At 40.2% G+C, this 18,822-nt stretch overlaps 1 protein-coding gene and 1 long non-coding RNA gene across 7 annotated transcripts in view; both read right to left on the bottom strand.

Moving 5' to 3' along the window:
* KLF7 (KLF transcription factor 7) overlaps positions 1 to 18,822 on the bottom strand; it is a 123,438-nt gene that overhangs the window by 47,617 nt on the left and 56,999 nt on the right. The window lies entirely within an intron of this gene.
* LOC141279148 (uncharacterized) lies at positions 1,181 to 9,252 on the bottom strand. The gene is made up of 2 exons (XR_012333001.1): positions 5,116 to 9,252; positions 1,181 to 1,456 (listed from the first exon to the last, which is right to left on the bottom strand). It is a non-coding gene; the product is annotated as an uncharacterized lncRNA (long non-coding RNA).

The raw sequence follows: 18,822 nt of genomic DNA, 5'->3' as shown, positions 1-18,822 counted from the left end.
CGATCAGGAAATGGGCTGAAAGCACAGCCAATGGGATGGGCTGTGGTGGAAGCTGGGTGGGGTCTTTGCTCCTATGCCCCTTCCTGGCTTCTCTCCTAGAAAATTCCAGCAGAATACTGCAGGAGAACCGACTTTGGAATCAGATCTTGACTTAAAGTCAGCTTAGCTCCTTATTAGCTGGGTATCCCTGGGCTCTTCTAGGCCCCTATTTTTCCTCCCTGTGATGGGAAAATCACCACCCACCTTGGGAGGATTCAGGGCAGGGACACAGGTACAGCACCAGCAAGCAGCCTGATTAGCACAGCAGTGCCTCAAACTGGGGCTGAGGCCTCCCCTCCTTCAACCCATTCAACATCCGTCTTCCAGAAAGGGACAGGCGGCAGGTGTGCGTGAACCTCCTAATCTTCACCTGTCTCAGCTCTCACAGGTGAAAGCATGACACCATCTCAAGAGAAGCTGGGCTGGGTGTTTTCGGCACTAACCTCACGGAGAACCCAGCACCGAGCCGGGGCTGCCAGGACAGGGGACAGACACTCCTTGCAGGGCAAGCATTATCATGAATAATTAAGGCAAAGCTCTGCTTATCAAAATAAATGAACAAAGGATGCCTCCGACACGGCAGCCACTTTTTTTTGGTTGTTTCAGGAGACCATTTTTTCTCAGTTACCCCGCTCCTTCCAATTTGATCATCTTCAGAGACCTCCCTATCAATTTGGGTTAATTAGCAAGCTTCTCCTCCATATAAAGCTGTGGCCATAAATCACAAATATGAGTGTGTGTGAAATTATATAGCATGGGGCCCAGTGTAATAATAAACACATTTATATTTCATAACTGCTGTTTTCTCCACACTCGAGCCGGCTCACTGCTCGGACCCCAGCGGCCGGCAGGCACCCACACCCGCCCCGTGGGCAGCGCGCTGGCTTCACGTGCCGGCCTCAGACCTGCGATCTGCCGGCTCCTCTCTGCGCCGTGGTGGGCAAGGAATCATACCTGTTCACGGCCCAGTGTGCTGCACAGCGGAGACACAAATGAGCAGGTGACCTTTCAAGCCGCGTCAAAATGGGCCCTTGACCCCGAGACCTCAAAACTTCAGCGGTTTCACTGTCTGAATCAGCCAAGTGAAAAGACCCATGTTTGCACAATATGATTGTGTTTACACAAAGATTTAACGCCTCAATAGAGCAAAAGCTGTTCAGTTAATTTTAATTATTGCTTTATTCTTCTCACAACAGATTTTTTAGAAAAATGTTTAATAGTGAACTCATTGTAATTGATCCCATAAACTTTGTGCCTCTGGTCCTTCTAACTCGTGCGATGACACTGGTGGGAAAGATGCATGAAAGGTTTTCCTTAGTTGAAAGGATTATTTCCAGTCCCTGCCATTGCTTATTTAACATTCTTTGTGGAAAAGATGGACACCAAGGAAAACCACAGGAAAAACTTCAAGATCTGACTGTGGGAGGGGGGAAAAGACACACATCGGTTAGAAAGCGTTCTAATGCTTAGCAGCAAATTCTAAGCAAGCAAGCAGCTCATATCAAATGAGGATGAGGGCCCTGCCAGTTCTAATGGTTTGTTATGATTATTTCTTTGGCAGGTAGAATAAATAAAAGGGGGAAGTAAATATGAGGATGCACAGGAACCCAAGATCAGACAAAATTAAATCTACAGGCGAACAATCCTCAAAAAGCAGAGCCCTCAGGGGTCATGTGTGCTGTTCCTTCCACCTTCCAGAAATGTGGCTTTTTGTGTTAAAACCTTTTCTTTCTTCAGCTCTCCGGAAGACAATGCAAGTGTTTGTCACTCAGAGGTTCCTATAGATCCTTTTGGCAGAATGCTAGAAAGCAGCTATTCTTCACCACGTGCTTTTGTGAATACAGAGGGAAGATGGCTGCACACAGCAGCAGAATCTTCACCTGAGTTTGGGATCTTTGCCCACTAGGGGATTTATAATTACTGTACTGATCAAGTGTTTTTCTCCTTAAGACGTTTAACACGTCCATAAACATCCTCCAAAAAGTGGGGCAAAAGAGGGATAAACAGGATTACTTTTTAACTCTGTAATTATCATACAAATAAAAATAAAAGCACAAATTATTTGTTCAAACTCCCCAAGCAAAGCTCTGGTATACCTAAGACAGCAACGAGTAACCTACACACCAAGATCCATCCATCCACAGCTTCTCCCACCTCTTCTCTAAGGCACTCCATTTGGATTTTCCAGTTTAGTAAGGAAAGAGGACTAAAGTGCATTCTTGTAAGGGGTCAGGAGAAGTTTTCATTTATTATTTCTCTCCATACATTTTCTAAAATATGCAAATGCGCTAGTACTGAGCTATCACTTCAAGAATCAATGCCTTGCACTTGTTGGCATCTTCAAAGCTTTCTTTCTTAAAATAGAAAAAAAAAAAACCCCAAGATTAAAGATTCTTAAATTCAATCTAAATAGAATATAGGAATAGATAAGACAAACTTTCAGTTCTCTTAGCTATTCTAAACTTGTCATACTGGATATATAACAACTCACCTGTTACTTAGCATATGTGTGAGATAAGGATGGCAAAAGTTAAGCCATTTAACTTTTGCCATAAACTGAACCATAAACACAACTAAACTCATTTATATTCTGTTTGAATTTAGCCCCATCCCTGCAAAAATAACTGATTTCCAAAGGACAAACAGAATGGGGTATGCTTTAGAGTTCATCACAGGAAAATCATTCTCAGAGCGTTAGTCTCCTCATCTATAAAATGGGAATAATGAGAACATTTACCTGACAGGTAAGTGAGGGTTAAATAAAATGAGGTACGTAAAAGCACTTGGTGAGCTATGACAACCTATACAAGTGATATCTTGTTGCTTACTTCCTTGGATAAAGCAATAATGTGTTAAGCAGCCATCCAGGCTTGGTCCCCAACTGCCTTCTCATTTCCAAAGCCAATCTGAGTAGGACTGCCTCAGCCTACCCTTTCTTTAGTACATCTGCTCTGGGGAGCTGACTAAATAACCATTGCCTCTTCAGGTCATCAAGATAAATATTACTAATTCCCTACTGTACCTAAAACTAAGGTCCGATAACAACTGTGATCCAAAACATGGCCCTTACCATGACCCCAGGAGGCCAGCCCACTAATCGCAATCTCTCCAAGTGGCAAGGGATAAGCTAATCTGTGTGAAAGACACAGATGTCACGTCCTCCCTATAGCCACATTCACATGTATGAGAGGAATAATGTCAGCAGTATTATCTCCAAACAGCAAGGACAATGCCACACAATTATAATAGCATATTGTCCATTGTATCTGGGGGATGACATGTCTGACAATGTTATTTTCTATGCATGTGAATGCAGCTGAAAGGGCCAATGCATAATTCACATCTCCTGACAAAATGCAAGCATGAAGTATGTGTCCATTAGATAATGCCACTTAAAATCCTTTTACGTGAGGTAGCACCTTTCTCCCTGGGAACTCAAAATACTTCACGGTACTTTCCTCACGATGTGTGAGGCACTGTCTGGTGTGAACCAGACAGTGAACGATAGCAAATGCACTGAGGTAGCACATACCAGTATAATACAGTTTTCCCAATAAAAGGTCCATTTTCTGACTGAAAATATTTATTCTCAGCCTTATTTCTGCCCTAACAGTCAACTTTCTCTTTGATAATAAGGAAACAATTGTTACAATTTGGCGAGACTGCTGTACATGAGAGGACGGGTAGAAAATGATCGTTAGTGCCTGGTCAGCTGGACCCATTTCCTGGCTAAAAGCCTCTCTACCACCTACCAGCCTGGCAGCCCATGTGATTTAAATCCCTGCCTCAGCAAAATCTCAAATTATTACAGGTCAGGAGCCTTCAGCAAGAGGGGAGGGGATGTCGCTTGTGAGGAGCTACAATCATGAATGTTAATTCTAGAAAGCTAGGCATCGGGTAGAGGTGAAGAGATTTCCCTATATCATGAGGGGGGGAACAGCACATCTTCTGAGACCCAAAAGAAATAATACATTATACAGTAGTTATATTCTGTCAATTTTTAAAAGAGCACAAAAGGGAAGGCAAGACCTGGCTGTAGTCTTAAAAGGATGAGGAAATATTTTGCAAGCGGTGCAGAGGAACCCGAAGAGAAGGAGCAAAGGACGGCTAAGGTTGCGTTAGGCCAGGGTTTCTCAATCTCGGTCCTGTGGACGGTTGGGCCCCATGAGTCTCCTTTGTGGAGGCCGTCCTGTGCACTGCAGTGCGTTTACCAGCATTCCTGCCCTCCACGTACCAGATGCCAGTAGCAATCCCCCTCCAAGATGTGACAACCCGAAGTGTCTCCAGACATTGCCAAATGCCCCGAGGGGGAAAATGGGCCCAAGTTGAGAATCAGAGCATTAGGCAACTAATGATCTCGCATTTGGGGAGTGCAGCTGGGCTAAAAGGTTTACTCTCACACATAATGGGCAGCCTCTTCAGCCACTGAGAGGAGGTCCCAATACCCACGCCCACCCCAACAGTCATGCGACTTTCATGTTCCTGCCGGAACCTCATTAGCTTCTCAAGCTCTTGGAGGGTCAGGGAAGGCCCGCCGAGTGGATCAGCTCCCGTGGTGAGCAGGCAGCCATGTGAGGCTGTGCACACAGGGTGGCCAGCTGAAGGGCGGAGGAGGGCTGAATCCAGCCCTGCTGCTCAAGCACAGGCCACGTCTGCCCACGGAAGGTGCACCTTTTTCTGATTCACACAAAAGCATGATGTGGGTTAGCAGCAGCCCTCCTGGGCAGCTAGCAGCCATCAGATTCCTCTTTTCCAGGTTCATCAACTGATGTACCTCATACAAGGGGTAGCAACACTGCGTGCAGATGAGAATTAGCAAAGCAGGTTTTTTGTGACTGAGGAGAATCGGAAGTTTGAAGCAGCTACATGGAACATCTCCTTCCCTCAACCCCCAAAGCATGCTTGCACTCCCACTATTGCTTTCAATATGGAGCCATGCGAAGAATAAAGACCTGCCTGCCCGAAGAGCAGGAAGAGAGGAAGCTAGGAAGTGGGTCCCGGTGTTTGTTTATGGCTAGGGCTAATCATGACTGCTTCAGTCTTCCAAGACCTCTGTCTTGGTTTCTCAGGTCTTACCAGAGCCAGAAAGCAGATATACCCAATCCACAGGTGAAGAGGAACGGACAAAAACAGCCAGGACTTCCTTGGACTTTTCCTCCATATCCTGCTTCCGTTGACTGCAGATGACCCATAATATTTCGGAGTGATTAACAATGGTCCTTTTAATAGAGACAGCAGAAATAATACTATACCTGCTCTGTAGTTATCCTCTGATAATAAGGTTTTCTTTTGCAGTTCGATCGCTACTAACAGCTAGCTGGTTTCCTTAAGATCTATGGAACACTGCACTATTCTCTCCATCATCCTAGCCTAGTTTGAGGCCTTCTACCTATTTTAAGGATACTTTAAACAGAAATGATTCCATAGAGCCTGATCTGATCTACTAGCGGCAGGGCTGTTGCTCAGAATAGAGCTTCTCCTTCTTCACTTTCAATAGAGGAGGGTAGATCTCATTAGTATGGGAAGCCAGCACTAGCCATTAGCGTTGAGTAAGAGTTGCCTCTGCTAACTATTTCTGTGCACAGTCACACAACATGCTCTGAGTTTTCTCAATAAAACAGCTCCTTCCCAGGGGGATGAAGTTGCCTCTTCAAGGGGCCTCAATTTACATATACTTTCTCAACCATTTAAAGTGAAACCTCCTTGAAGCATCATTTCACTTCTGAAGAATCTTCCTCCCCATACTTCCAGGGAGAATTTCAATAATGATGAAATGGAAACCTCTACTTAGATAGGAAATAAAAATGATATGGAAAGTAATTACACTTTTAAAAAAAAATCACAAAACTGATTTTAGGTTTACTTTGCACCACATTTGTTTGTTTGCTATAAGGAAAGAAAAATAAGGTGTGCAAACATGCTTATTTCTATGTAAATGCAATGTATCACCAAAGAGTACTTAGGACATGCGCTGTGCACATCAGAGGAATGAAATCCATAATGGAAAGGCATGGGTCTAGAAGCTTCCCTTTACTCTTTCTTAATGAATAAAACAGTTGGGAAAATCCTATAGTTGCTTTTAGTCCATTTGATTTCTTACTTTATACTCTGTATGATATCAAGAAGAATGACTACAAAGGAATTTGGTCCAGTTAAGAGATAAAGTGGTACTCTCCTTAAGATGTTAAAGATGCTTCTTTGTTATTAAGTTAGAAATGTTCATGTTTGCACAAATTCTATTAGTGCCCATATCAACTATAGATGTGTAATAATTTGCCCATTCTTTCTTAAGATCAGATCCATCATTGAAGTAATAAGTCTTCAAATGTCTTGTTTCTTTTAAACTATATTCAAAAGGTAAGCAGAGAGAAGAAAGACTTCAAGATTCTAATGTGTTTTCATAGCTAAAGGATTTAGTTGAGAAAGCAGGCTGAAGGGACGCAGGTGCCAGACATTGTGTAGAATTTGCACTTATGCTCCATTAATTGCCAGCATATCTTCCTTTCCCTTTTTCCTCCCCTCCCCCCATTAAATCCCTTTGGAAAACAGCAGAGCAGCAGGCCCAGACTGGTACCCAGCAGCAACACCAGGAGCAGAAGTAGCCAATTAGCCTCCAGAATACAAAGAGGGGGAAAAAAATTGATGCAGTTACCTAGCAACCAGAAAGAGCAGAAACAGCTGTGTAGCAGGCCCAGGCTGGTACCCAGGCAGAAACAGGATAGCCAATTAGCACACTGTATTTAATGCTGATGTGGTTTCCTAGTAACAGGCTGTACAAGTCTGTCTGTTGCATTTTCTCCCTCCCTTCCTCACATTTTCCTCAATCATGCACAGTATTACTATTTGCCCTAATTACTGTTTCTCCACTGCTTCAAGCAGCCATTATTTTGTCCCCAGAGAAATTGGAAGAACTCAGAAAAAAATCTTCTGTAATGACAGTATTTAGTTTCAAATTCAGATTAGCTGTAAGCCTTGAGACACTAAACAACAACAACAAAGAACGAAAAAAACAAAAAAGCCAGCAAATCGCTTTCTGCCTAAGTTTATAAGTAGCCTATGGTACCTTTTCTTCGTGCTAATATTCACATGTGAGTGAAACAAGAAACATTTAATAATGCATACCGTCATTCTTCCATACACTACATTTTCGAATAGGCTGAATCCTCTGTGTACTTGAATTTATTCATATTGATTTTCTGACACTCTCTCCTGAACACTGGGAACATAAAATCTCTTATTACCTATATCAGAGAAGGGAGATGTATCTTTTGTTGCTCTTTTTAAAATACTGATACTATGTCCAATAGGCTCATGACCAATTGAGAATTCTGTATGAGAAATCATTATTTCCTTTCTACAATAGAAGTTGAGTACAGGTGAAGAGTGTGTGAATACCGCAGTAAGGGGATTCAAACGCCATGTTGTAAGTTCACAATCATAGTAATGAATTCCAGTGAGGTGATATTAAACCTCATGAACATACAAAATGAAGACAGAAAACATTTAAACATGACTATCGTGCAGCTATTCTAAAATATTTCCAATTGCACACTGCCCATCTTATATACTAGAATATGTACTGGTGTCAACCTTTTTCCTAGGTTCTAGTCATCAGGGCACAGATTATATAATTTCACATTTTTAGGACATCCTTTAGACTCCTAGAACCTGTCTCATTTTAACAGTACCTTCAATATTGGAACAATTTATCATCCTTCTTACAAAATTCCCCTGCTATGAAAACTCCAAGGGTTCCAGAAGAAGACATTAGACACCATAACACACTTCACTGGGCAATACTCTTCCACGAAGGAAAAGGACCTTCTCCATTGAGGATGGCTTCTGGCTTCCTGCCCACAACAAAAGGACTGACGGCTTTTGTCAACTTTAGCTCACCTAGTGGAATGGTTGAAACTATTGTATCCCAACAGATTTGGGATTTTAAAAAGTTTTACATTGTTTGCTTGAAAACAGTATGCATGATACTGTTTTACTTTACTGAGTTCCATAAATTAAATGTCAATTACAGTAATGGAAAGAGGATACATTCTGAAGACAAAAACAACAAAAGAAGTCTAAAGTATATGCTTGCTGACACCAGATGAGTGGCTTATCATATAAAATGAGTTTTAAATTGTAAGTGCATTTTTATTTTGCAAATAAAATAAAAGGATTCTAACCTGACTGCAGGTAACTTTTGAAGGGAAGAAAAGGAAAAGATGCAAAGTCCAAAAAGGAAGAAAGTCTGCCAAGTAGGCCTGGTTTAAGACAAAGCTGGAACTAGGATCCATAAGGAATTAGTCATGGGGCGCCCTGGTCTTCCATCCCCCAAAACTTATTGGCTTCCATCCTGGGTCAGTCTCCAACTCACCTACCTCAATAAGCACAGATAATAGAGGAGGAGGCAAGGTGAACATAAATATGGGACAGACCACAGAAAGCATATTCTCTCTGCAGACACCCTTAAATAATTTAAGTAGGTTGACTTCCATTATATAAGCTAGTCAGGTCCTAACACTGGCAACCAAATATGGAGACACTGCAGGAATGGGGGGTGACTCTGTCACTGGCTGGCCAAATAGCCGGCACATTAAAAAGTCACTAACTTTTGTTTATTTTGAATGGTCTTCCTTCTATTAACATTTAGCTTAATAACTGTCCTGTCAATATATTACTTTAAAAAATGGCTGAAAAGAGGTTACTCTTAGAAAATGTAGAAAATCCATCAGCAGGGAAAGGGGAAAGAGTGGGAGGTGGAGAATGCTGCTCCAGCTTCCAACACGCCCCCATCTTGACTCCCTACTTGCTTGCAGATTCCTGAAATTCCATTGAGTCTCCTATAACTGAAGATTCAAAACATAATAAAAGATTTCAGTGTTTTATACTGGTTGATGGACATGTAATCCACCAATCAATAGTGTCCAGATCCTTTCTGAGGTAATGAAGGGTAAAGGAAGGCTAACAAGGCAGGAAGTGACTCAATATAGGAAAGCATCAAGTATAAGATTCTTTGGTGGGGCATGAAGAAGGGAGGAACTGAGATTTTTAGAAAACAAATTTGCTGCCATCCAGTTCGCCTCCATTAGACTGGGGACAACTTGAAACTGCCTGGTTTAAAGGGCCACGCTCTCTCCATTTGGTAGCTCATGGCCTGGCTTTGAGTCCCATTACACATATATCCATAGTAGGCTGGATTCCCAAAGAGTTCCATTTGCTTACCAGAATTAACTTCTTTCTATGAAAAGTTTGTTTCCTCATGATCCATATTCAAGGTTTCAACTACAGTTTCTACAAAATTCAAACTGAATATTTTTCAAAGAAAGGCACATCATTTTACAAATACTTTTTCATCTGTCCTTGTATTTCAACTAATTTTTTCAAAAGGATTATTCCAAAGCTGAAAAAAAAAAAAAGGTTTTGGTTTTGGTTTTATTACACATGACTTTCTTGAACTCCCCTTTGTTTCCTGATTCAAACAGAATCACTCCATTACTATTTCAACTTCAGGAGACATAAAAAAACTATTGCCGGGGTCTTCCCTGGTGGCGCAGTGGTTGAGAGTCCGCCTGCCGATGCAGGGGACGCCGGTTCGTGCCCCAGTCCGGGAAGATCCCACATGCCGCGGAGCGGCTGGGCCCGTGAGCCATGGCCGCTGATCCTGTGCGTCCGGAGCCTGTGCTCTGCAACGGGAGAGGCCACAACAGTGACAGGCCTGCGTACCGCAAAAAAAAAAAAACAACAACAAAAAACTATTGCCTACCACCAATTAATTCTTACAATATTATCTTTGCCTGCACTCTTTACAAAGCTCCGTTTAACTTTCTTCCAACCTCCCAATATAATATATACAGGATAACCATAATGATCATGGTTATTAATATTCTTACTGTATTAGAAACAGCGTCTATACATTATTTATTAAAGGGAACAGTTTTTTTCAGGTTCACACTAGGCCTTCCCAATGCCATTCCTTCATTTGCACAGACTTCTCATGAACCTCTTTAGCAAACAGAGCTGGCCTAACCTTTAAATCTTAGAATTTATAAAATTCGATTACTTCCATTGCCTTTTCTGAAATGAGATTCCTCTTTTCTCTTCCTTCTTCCTACCTCCCATCCCCAATCCATGCTCTATTCTCTTCTGAAATCAGGTTCTAAATATAATGGTTTTATGAAACCATATTTCAGGCTTTTGTATCAAAAAATGAGGTTCTCAGAGATGGGGGAAGGAACAGTAGTATAGTGGGTGTTCAATAAGTATTGTTTATGGTGAAATATTTTTTAATTTCATGATTTTTTCTTTCTCCTCAATTCTTATTTTAACATATTTATTTACTTTGTGACTACCAATTATCCATTAAAAGGACACCTGGAATAGGCATCCCACAAAGCCTGCAGTTATTACCGTATTATAATAATAAAATAAATGTGTTTGCTGTGTATATGCTGAGTTTAAGCCATTCTACTCAATATATGTTTACCTAAATTTATCTTCATAAATGTTAAGAGCTAGCATATTGCTAAATTATCACGTGGTGAAGCTCTAAGATTTTCCTGAATCATAAAATTCTCCCATCAATTGTTTTTCCCCACCTCATTCACGCCCCTTCTTTCACACTCTTTCCCTTAAGCCCCTGAATATGCTAAATCCAAACTATCAAACCCTCCCATTAAACTCTCTCCACCTTGTGAACTGAACAGTTAACCCTTATGCTAGTTTCCATCCCATAATAGGGGTTTAATGAGTTTCTGCCTCAACACATGGATAAACTTCATTAGCAGCCATGTGTCTCAGCATATTAAAGGCCCTTTAATGTCTTAAAATTGCCCTATTTCAGTTGCTATTGTATAAATTCAAAGAATTCTTATCTATGGCGCTGAGGAGGTTGAAAGTGGTCGATGGGCCCCCTACAGTTCCAGACTGAGGTATTTAATTTTATCCTGCTGGTACGCCTGACCTCGAATTAGGGTTTCTAATTTTATATACATTAGTGTATTATCACATTGGCATCATTTTAAAAGATGAACAGCCTCAGTAAAAAACACCCTTTCCAGAAAGAGAAGAGCGGCTTCGTATCTCTGAATCATCCATGCTGCTTCTGACCACGGACAGGAGCCCTAATCTCATTTAATGCCCTGTCTTCCTTTAGAACTCCTTATCTGACTGGCTCTTCCCTTCTTAACTGCTGGTCATTTCCGTGGCACAGCACCTGACATCTACGGGCACTTAATACCTGTTTGTAGAATGACTGAATGAAGTAAATAAGAATACTACTAAATTCTACTAAATAGAATGCAAGCCTAAGGGACATGGTACAAATTTTAATTCTGCCAGTGGCAGGTCGTATACACTGGACTAAGGCATATTTATAGTTTTGGTCCTCAGTTTCCACTATATGTGATAATGCTTGTTTTTATTACTTCATATGGATAGACTATTAACATTTGTCATTTTAATGAGTGAATTGGGAATGTTATAAGAAAGTCTCTCTTTAATTAAAAAAAAAACGGTTTAATAGTAATGACCATAATAATAGTAACTATTGCAGTAACAGTAATGGGCCTGGAAACGGAAGATCATCCCTTTGTAATTTCCTTGCTCTGGCTCTCAGTCACTTGATGAGGCAGTATGTTTAAGGATCCTGCCGGTTCTTTCCTATTTAGAAGACACTTAAAGTAGTTTTCATTGTCAATTTGTATTTAAATGATAAGTTTCTCATTTCCTCTGAATGGGTTATGAAGAAAAATATCTGTATGGCTTCTTTTCCCCTCATGAGTTAGCACAGAAGTTAAGAGCTCAGACTGCAGCAATACTGTCTGATGTGAATCTTGGACCAGCCATCTAGGACCTCTGTGACACTGGACGAGTTACTTGACCTCTCCTGGTCTCATTTTTCTCCTCTTTGAAATAAGAATAGCACCTGTGTCATTAGATTAATATGGCTTAAAGGGTTATATTTGTAAAAGATTTCTGTTAAAAAAAAAAAAAGACAAAAGGCCCAAAATGGAGTCATTTGTGCTAAGCCCCACATCATCAAATCAAGACTTAATACCTAACTTAACTATAGTTTTAGCCTCCCCCAAGAATGAAATCTTAAACAAGTCAATCTGGAATTACCTGGTCAGCACTAGTGAGGTAATCTGCCTGAGAGACCCCTGCCATCCCCCCTAAAGGAAGATGATCTTGCCACAAACAGCTGTTTGCTGGTATAACTTCCTTGTCCTGCCACCTTCTGCCTATAAAAGTCTTACATTTTGTAGAGCTCTTCAGAGCTCCTTGCTATTTGCCAGATGGGATGCTGCCCAATTCTTGAATCACTGAATAAAGCCAATAAGATCGTTAAAATTTACTCAGTTGAATTTTGTTTTTTAACAGATTTGGAGGCAGTGGCGGGATCCAAAGGAAACTTCTGATGGCTTCAGAGATAACGAGAAACACAGGCACTGGTACCTGTAAACCTTTGAGTTCTCTGTCTCATCATTTTCAAGGGCTGTGGGTAAGTTCCTCTCAGCTCTGAGTTCTGCTCTCTTTGCATTGAGCTCCTGATCCAATTGGCTTTCCAGTGCAAGGTTAACGGGCCAGCCTAGTGTGACAGGAGGCTCTAACAGAGTGCCAATCCTTAGCCCTTGGTTAGACCACAGCCCCAGTCCAGGGCTTAGTGGGTCAGCGTGAGCTGGCAGACGGTCCCACCTGGAACCCAAGTCCCTAGCCCTTGGTTAGTCCACAGTCCCCATTTATTAGAGACTGTTTAGTCTGTAGTTCCTCATTGGGAACAGCTGGTGGTGTCCACCTAGCACCTTCTCTTGGCCAGTATGCAGTAACATGTCTCTGGTTACTGCTGGTATGTTAGTGTGCATATGAGGTAATGACTATTGCTAATGGGAATCTCAGAAGACAAAAGTCACAAAATTGACGGGTATGGTCGAGCACTTAAAAGCTGTTAGAGTGCTTGTCACCTAACTCAAAAGACTCCTGTGTTAGGATAAACTGGTCACAAAACAGGCTAGACTGACACCAGGTCACCTGCCAATCCCAAGAAAATTTCCACACAACAAGGTGTGCTGTAAAACACCACACAATCCCCAACCCAGTGCCACATCCCTCTTGGGTATTAATTCTGGCTCCGAGAGACCCAAGGCTTAGCTAAAAAAATTAGGATCCTTACGTTTCAAAGAACTGAGTACACTACCTCTGGCACACCTGCTTATTTCATGTCTAAGAACCATGGTCCCGGAAGCTATAAATATCTTAACAACAATGGCAAAACCTTACTAAAGACAACCTAGAATTACAACGGCCATTATAGGGAACGTTCCATTTAGACATGATCATTTAAGAAAGCGTGCCTTAAAACAAGGGTTCCCAAATCAAACAAATAGAATGGGATACCTACTGTAATTGGCAGGCAGAGGCTCCAAAGTTCCAAACTACCTTCACCGAAAGATGTGTTATAAAAGGCTAATGAAAAGACTCAAGAGGTACCTAAAACCAAAGACCACAGGAGGGACACAGTTCCTACTGCTCCCCTTTACCCCCCTTTGCTGTAACATTCCTTCTACTGTCTTCTGTTTGAATTGTCTTTCAATTCTGAAGAGACTACAGGACTGAGCAAGTCTGCCAAGTTAGTGGCCATACAGACACCCCCATATCTACCCTCAAAGGAAGGTCCCCATATGCACCCCTCCCAGAGTTGACAGGACTCCGAGAGATTTTCTGGTAAACTGCTACATTATTCCCTTAAACAGCCAAGGAAAAATAAAATTAAAATTAATGGAAAAACCTTGTCAAATTCTGGTAAATACTATAGCCTGCAGATGGGATCCTGGGAAACTGGCAGAAGCCAGCAAAGAGTGAGTGTTCTTACCAGAGGGAGCTCTCCTGAATTTCTGTCTGTTATGCCCAGTTGGGAGAGGAAAATAAAATTTGACATTGCTCCTTCCTTTCTAAATCCAGATCCATTGGTTATTGATCCTTTCTCTCCCAAGGACAGCTGTTACCTTCTTGTTTGTCTTGTTTTACGTCCTGAGAACTTGGCTTGTCAATTTGAGGGCCTCAAGATATGACTGGGCAGAAATGTAGGTTACATCCCATTTGCAGCTAGATATGGCTGGACAGAAATGTGGGTTAAACCCCATTTGCAGCTTGGGTATACAGCCAGCCCTCAGGGGAATTGTCTTTTTTTTTTTCTTTCTTTCTCCTTTTGGCTATCTTTGGGAGTGGCTCTGAATCTTGGGAGGGTAATAACTTTTGCACCCTCTTTGGGGACATCTCGAGTCCATAGGATTGTTCAATACTGCCAGTATTTTTTATTTCATTTTATTTATTTATATTTATTGCATGTGTCAGCTGAAAACTGACAAGATATTTGAAAGCATTTTTTAAGTAGCTCTGTGAGCAGAAGTTGGCCAAATTGGAAGCTGATATTCAGAGCCTGACAGAAAAAAATTTTTAAACCTCCTCTAAGATAAATGAAACTATGTACCCAGGAGGAAAAAAATAAAATAACAAAAACTATTCTGATGCCTTTGTGGAAGGATTTACTAAAACATTCCAAAGACAAACAGCTCTAAATCCAGAATATAAATTTTCACTTCCATCTTAATTGGAAATCCTCTCCCCAATATAAAAAAGCAAATTGAATATAATGTGGTTGAATAAGCAAATCAACCCCTCGATAATCATTTAGGCTACAACCCACTTCTTTGAGAAATTAAAAGCAACTGCCCCTATCTTACAAATTTTTGCAAAACCAGAAATGCAGCTCTAGAAACAATTCGAAGTCCAATCCCCAAACCTCCCTTATTCATCTCAAAAGACTTGTAGGTATTGTAAAAATTCTGGCCTTATGAAACAAGAGTCCTTCTTGGACGAACTTACATTCTTTTCCTGTGCCTTTGAGATGTAAATGTTCTACCAGGTCTTCTCCAGGAAATCGTATCTAGGCCATATCTCTTTGAAATGCAAACTCCAGGGAGGTAATTCTTACCAAAGGGAAAAAAGGGGGTAGGGAGTTATTTGGAACTTAGACAAATGAAAAATCTTAAGTGTCTTCTTCACAAATATTAGTGAAAAGCTTTAGCCATCTGAGCCTTAACTTATTCCATCTGCCAAACACACAATTTTGATCCAACTTATTTTATATAACTAGTGAGTTTTGTATTATTGTACCTAATTCATGGCTAAAATTTGAGGATGGAAGCTCTAAGGTCTCTGAGTCAGTCTGTATGTTTATGTGTGTCTATATACACAGTTGACACTTGAACCACAAAGATTTGAACTGTTTGGATCCACTTGTTTGCAGGTTTTTTCCAAGAGTAAGTATTTCAGTGCTATATGATCTGCAGTTGGTTGAATCCGCAGATATAGAGGAACCATGTATACAGAGGGCGGATGATGAGTTACACACAGATTTTCCACTATGCAGAGGGTTGGCACCCCTGAACCCCACATTGTTCAAGGGTCAACTGTATATGTGTTGTAGATGTGTGGTATTTTCTACCTCTGGATGGTATTGCTAAGATTAATTTGTAAAGGGCTCCATTTAATTGGTTTAAAAACAAATGCTATATAAATTAAACATAGTCTCAGAAATATGAAAACTCAAATGTTTTTCAAGTTCACGTGACCTAGGATAATCTTCAGTAAATAAAAGCTAGTTTAAGTTTGTTGGCTTAATTAAAATAGATATGTCTTTAGAGTTATCAACATTGAAAATAATGCAGACATACAATTTTATTCTACCTGGGTTTACTAGTCAAATAAGTTCATGTTATCTCCATTACAAAATTTTTCAGCAAGAAAAATAACTTGGTATGATAAAATTTTCATGAGTAATCTAAACATAACTGTTAAGAACAAGTGATTTAAATAGATGTAAGTGGGTAAGCGTTTCCACTTTCCAGCAATAACTATGGTTTATGGTATATCTACTTAAATAGTTTCCCCATATCTTTTTGGTAACTTGAAACCTTAAAGTTTTGCTAAGTTAAATTAAATGATGAATAGTCACTGACTATCTAGATCATTTCCATATAAATACTGGAACATTAGTCCTGAACACAGGTTTATCTTTTAGCTTCTTATTACTGAGAAACTTGGGTTTATTAGTAGACATGGGTTTTTTTTTTTTTGCTACATTGGAAAATTTATTATGAGAAAGAATATACTTCTAGAAATTATGAAATGTATTTATAAATTTGCCAGTCCACAGAATGCCCATATAAGAGACAGTCCACAATTTCTTACATCTTAGTTTTCACTATGAATTAAGGATGCATTCCTTATTTTCAATATTATCAATATATGTAATTAAAACTACTTAGAAAAAATAAGGGTGAAGGAAAACAACTGTGTATGAAAAGTAGGTAAGGAAAGTAAAATGACTGATTGTTCCAAAATGAGAAAGAGAAAAAAAAAATAGGACAAAATTGTAGAAAGTTTGTGGAAAAGGAACCTTGGAAACAAATTTTATGTGTAGTCAGGCTGGCTAAGATTAGAATGAATTTATTTACGTTTAAAAAAATGAGTTTTAATATCAAAAGTACACTAGTATAAAATTAGAATTGGTTTTCTCTGTTAAAATTACAAGGTTTTATTGGACTTTTAGTCTGCTTTTGATAATGGATTGTGAAATTTTCTTTATTTTTTAAGTAATCTGCCTGGACAGTGAAGATTTTGTGTCTTACCAGCAACTTACTGTGCTTCACACTGTCTTTATCAGGTCTTTGACTGCTGAGAAAACCCAATCTTCTCAATATTAAAAGAGTTAAGTTTTGCTTACAACTATGTAACCTTCTGTATTTGCCTTTAACAGTATCTACTGTCACTATTAAATGGATATTTTTGACACACTTCCCCCCAAATCAAATTCTAAGTGAAGTTTTTTGACTTCAAACTTTCTTTGGGATTTTCCAGAGGGCCCCTGGAACATCTCAAGAGATTTATTCTGTCTCCTCATAAAAAGAAAGATGTTAAACTAAATAGGCTTATTTGATATGTTAAATTAAATAAGAAGCATTGCCAAATAGGTAACAATAAGTCTTCTCTATTTTGTATTTGTATATGTTATAAGTGTTCCAGAAATCGTATGAAATTCTTAAATGTTAAATGTTCTGGTAAAATGTTATCAGTCGTAATTCCAGTTACTATCTTAAAATGTATATCACAGAAATAAATACACTTCCTCGGCAAATGAGTTCTCATCAGATCTTAACAGTGGGCATTTTAAAGTCTTTTATAATTTACAGGCAGTTATTGTTTTACTCTGATATTTTTGCAAAAGTGAGACTCATGGAAAGGACCTTACCAAGTGCTTCTGACCACTGACACTGCTGCAAAAATAGAAGGCACTGAACCTTGGGTACATATCTCACAGCTGAAGAAGGTTCCACCTGACATCTGCTCCTGGGCAAACTCTGGAGACCTGCAAATTAAACTGACTAGGAAGAGAAGTAGCTGACATCAGTATAGACTGCTTCCACCCAAGATGCTGAATCAAGACTTCATACTTTAACGAAACATTAAAAACCCTTTCTTCTTCTCTTTGTTTCCTTTACTGTGGCATTGGCCTGGAACGACACCACCATCATATCTCCCAGGCCATTACTAAGGGGGATAACCTTTTAGACTGCTGGATTTGCCATTAAAAACTCCAACCTGTCCATAATGCTAGAGACCCCCTGGTCCTTCCTGCGACCAATTTTTCTTCTATTCCTAATGTCCTGTAAACTACAATTGAACCCCCCTTAGAAGTCACTTAGAGGGTCTAACTTTTATGGCCAGGACATTCAGTGCCTTGTTTTTACTTTTCTCTGATTATAGCTGTACTTGCCCAACTAGACAAACCATAGTACATTTGCACCTCGACGTTCTTATGATTATCTAAATCAGATCTTACCCCAATCGTAAAAAGATCTTACCAGCTGCACCCATTTTTGCAAGGAATTTAGAACAACTTTTTATTTGGGGCTAGGAGATTTACTTTCCAAATGCACTGAAAAACTAACTGACCCCTGGCTTGAATGGGCAAGTGCAATGATCCCTGCAAATGAATCCGTTAACAGTGCCATCTTCATGGGAATGATTTGTGCCCTGACATGATTAATCTTTGTCTGTGGTGATTATCATTCTCCTTGGGCTTATGCATACCTAGATGGCTGGTACATAACCAGGCAATGCCTCTTAGGTTACCTAACTGTGCCCCTAACCATCCACAATCAAACTGAGGCACCTCATTGGTCAATTTCCCTGATTTACATTGTCAAGTTAGAAGGGACCTATCAGAAGGCTTCAGGACTCAGGATTCGCTTCCTTTGGCAGGCACTTACTTCCCTGGTTAGAAGTGAGTACAAATGAGACTATGATCAGGAACCTTCCTTAACTCTTGAAAGTATTGCAAAATCCACTGCTAAAGCAATAGCTGCCCAAGAAAATTCCTTAGACTCTGACCAAGGTTGTTCTTGATAATGGGATAGCCCTTGATTATCTTTTAGCTGAACAATAAGGTGTCTGTGCTGCATCCAATACCACTTGCTGCACTTGGATTAACACTTCTGGGGAAGCTGAAACTCAGCTACATAAAATCACTGAATAAGTCACTTGGCTTTAAAAAGTGACTCCTTCAATGAGGTCTTCCTTGACGTATTTGATTTTGCTTAGTTTGGGTCTTGGGGAGCATGGCTCTGAAGTGCACTCCAGACACTGGGAATTTGTCTTGCTTACAATAATCATAGTAGTCTTCCTGGTGCACTTTAAATGCACGTTTAAGTGCATGTTCATGGTCAC

Source organism: Tursiops truncatus, chromosome 7 (assembly GCF_011762595.2).
Source record: "Tursiops truncatus isolate mTurTru1 chromosome 7, mTurTru1.mat.Y, whole genome shotgun sequence".
In the NCBI taxonomy this organism is placed as follows: domain Eukaryota; kingdom Metazoa; phylum Chordata; class Mammalia; order Artiodactyla; family Delphinidae; genus Tursiops; species Tursiops truncatus.
Note: the sequence above shows the minus strand (reverse complement) of the source record. Positions and strands in the feature narration are given on the sequence as shown.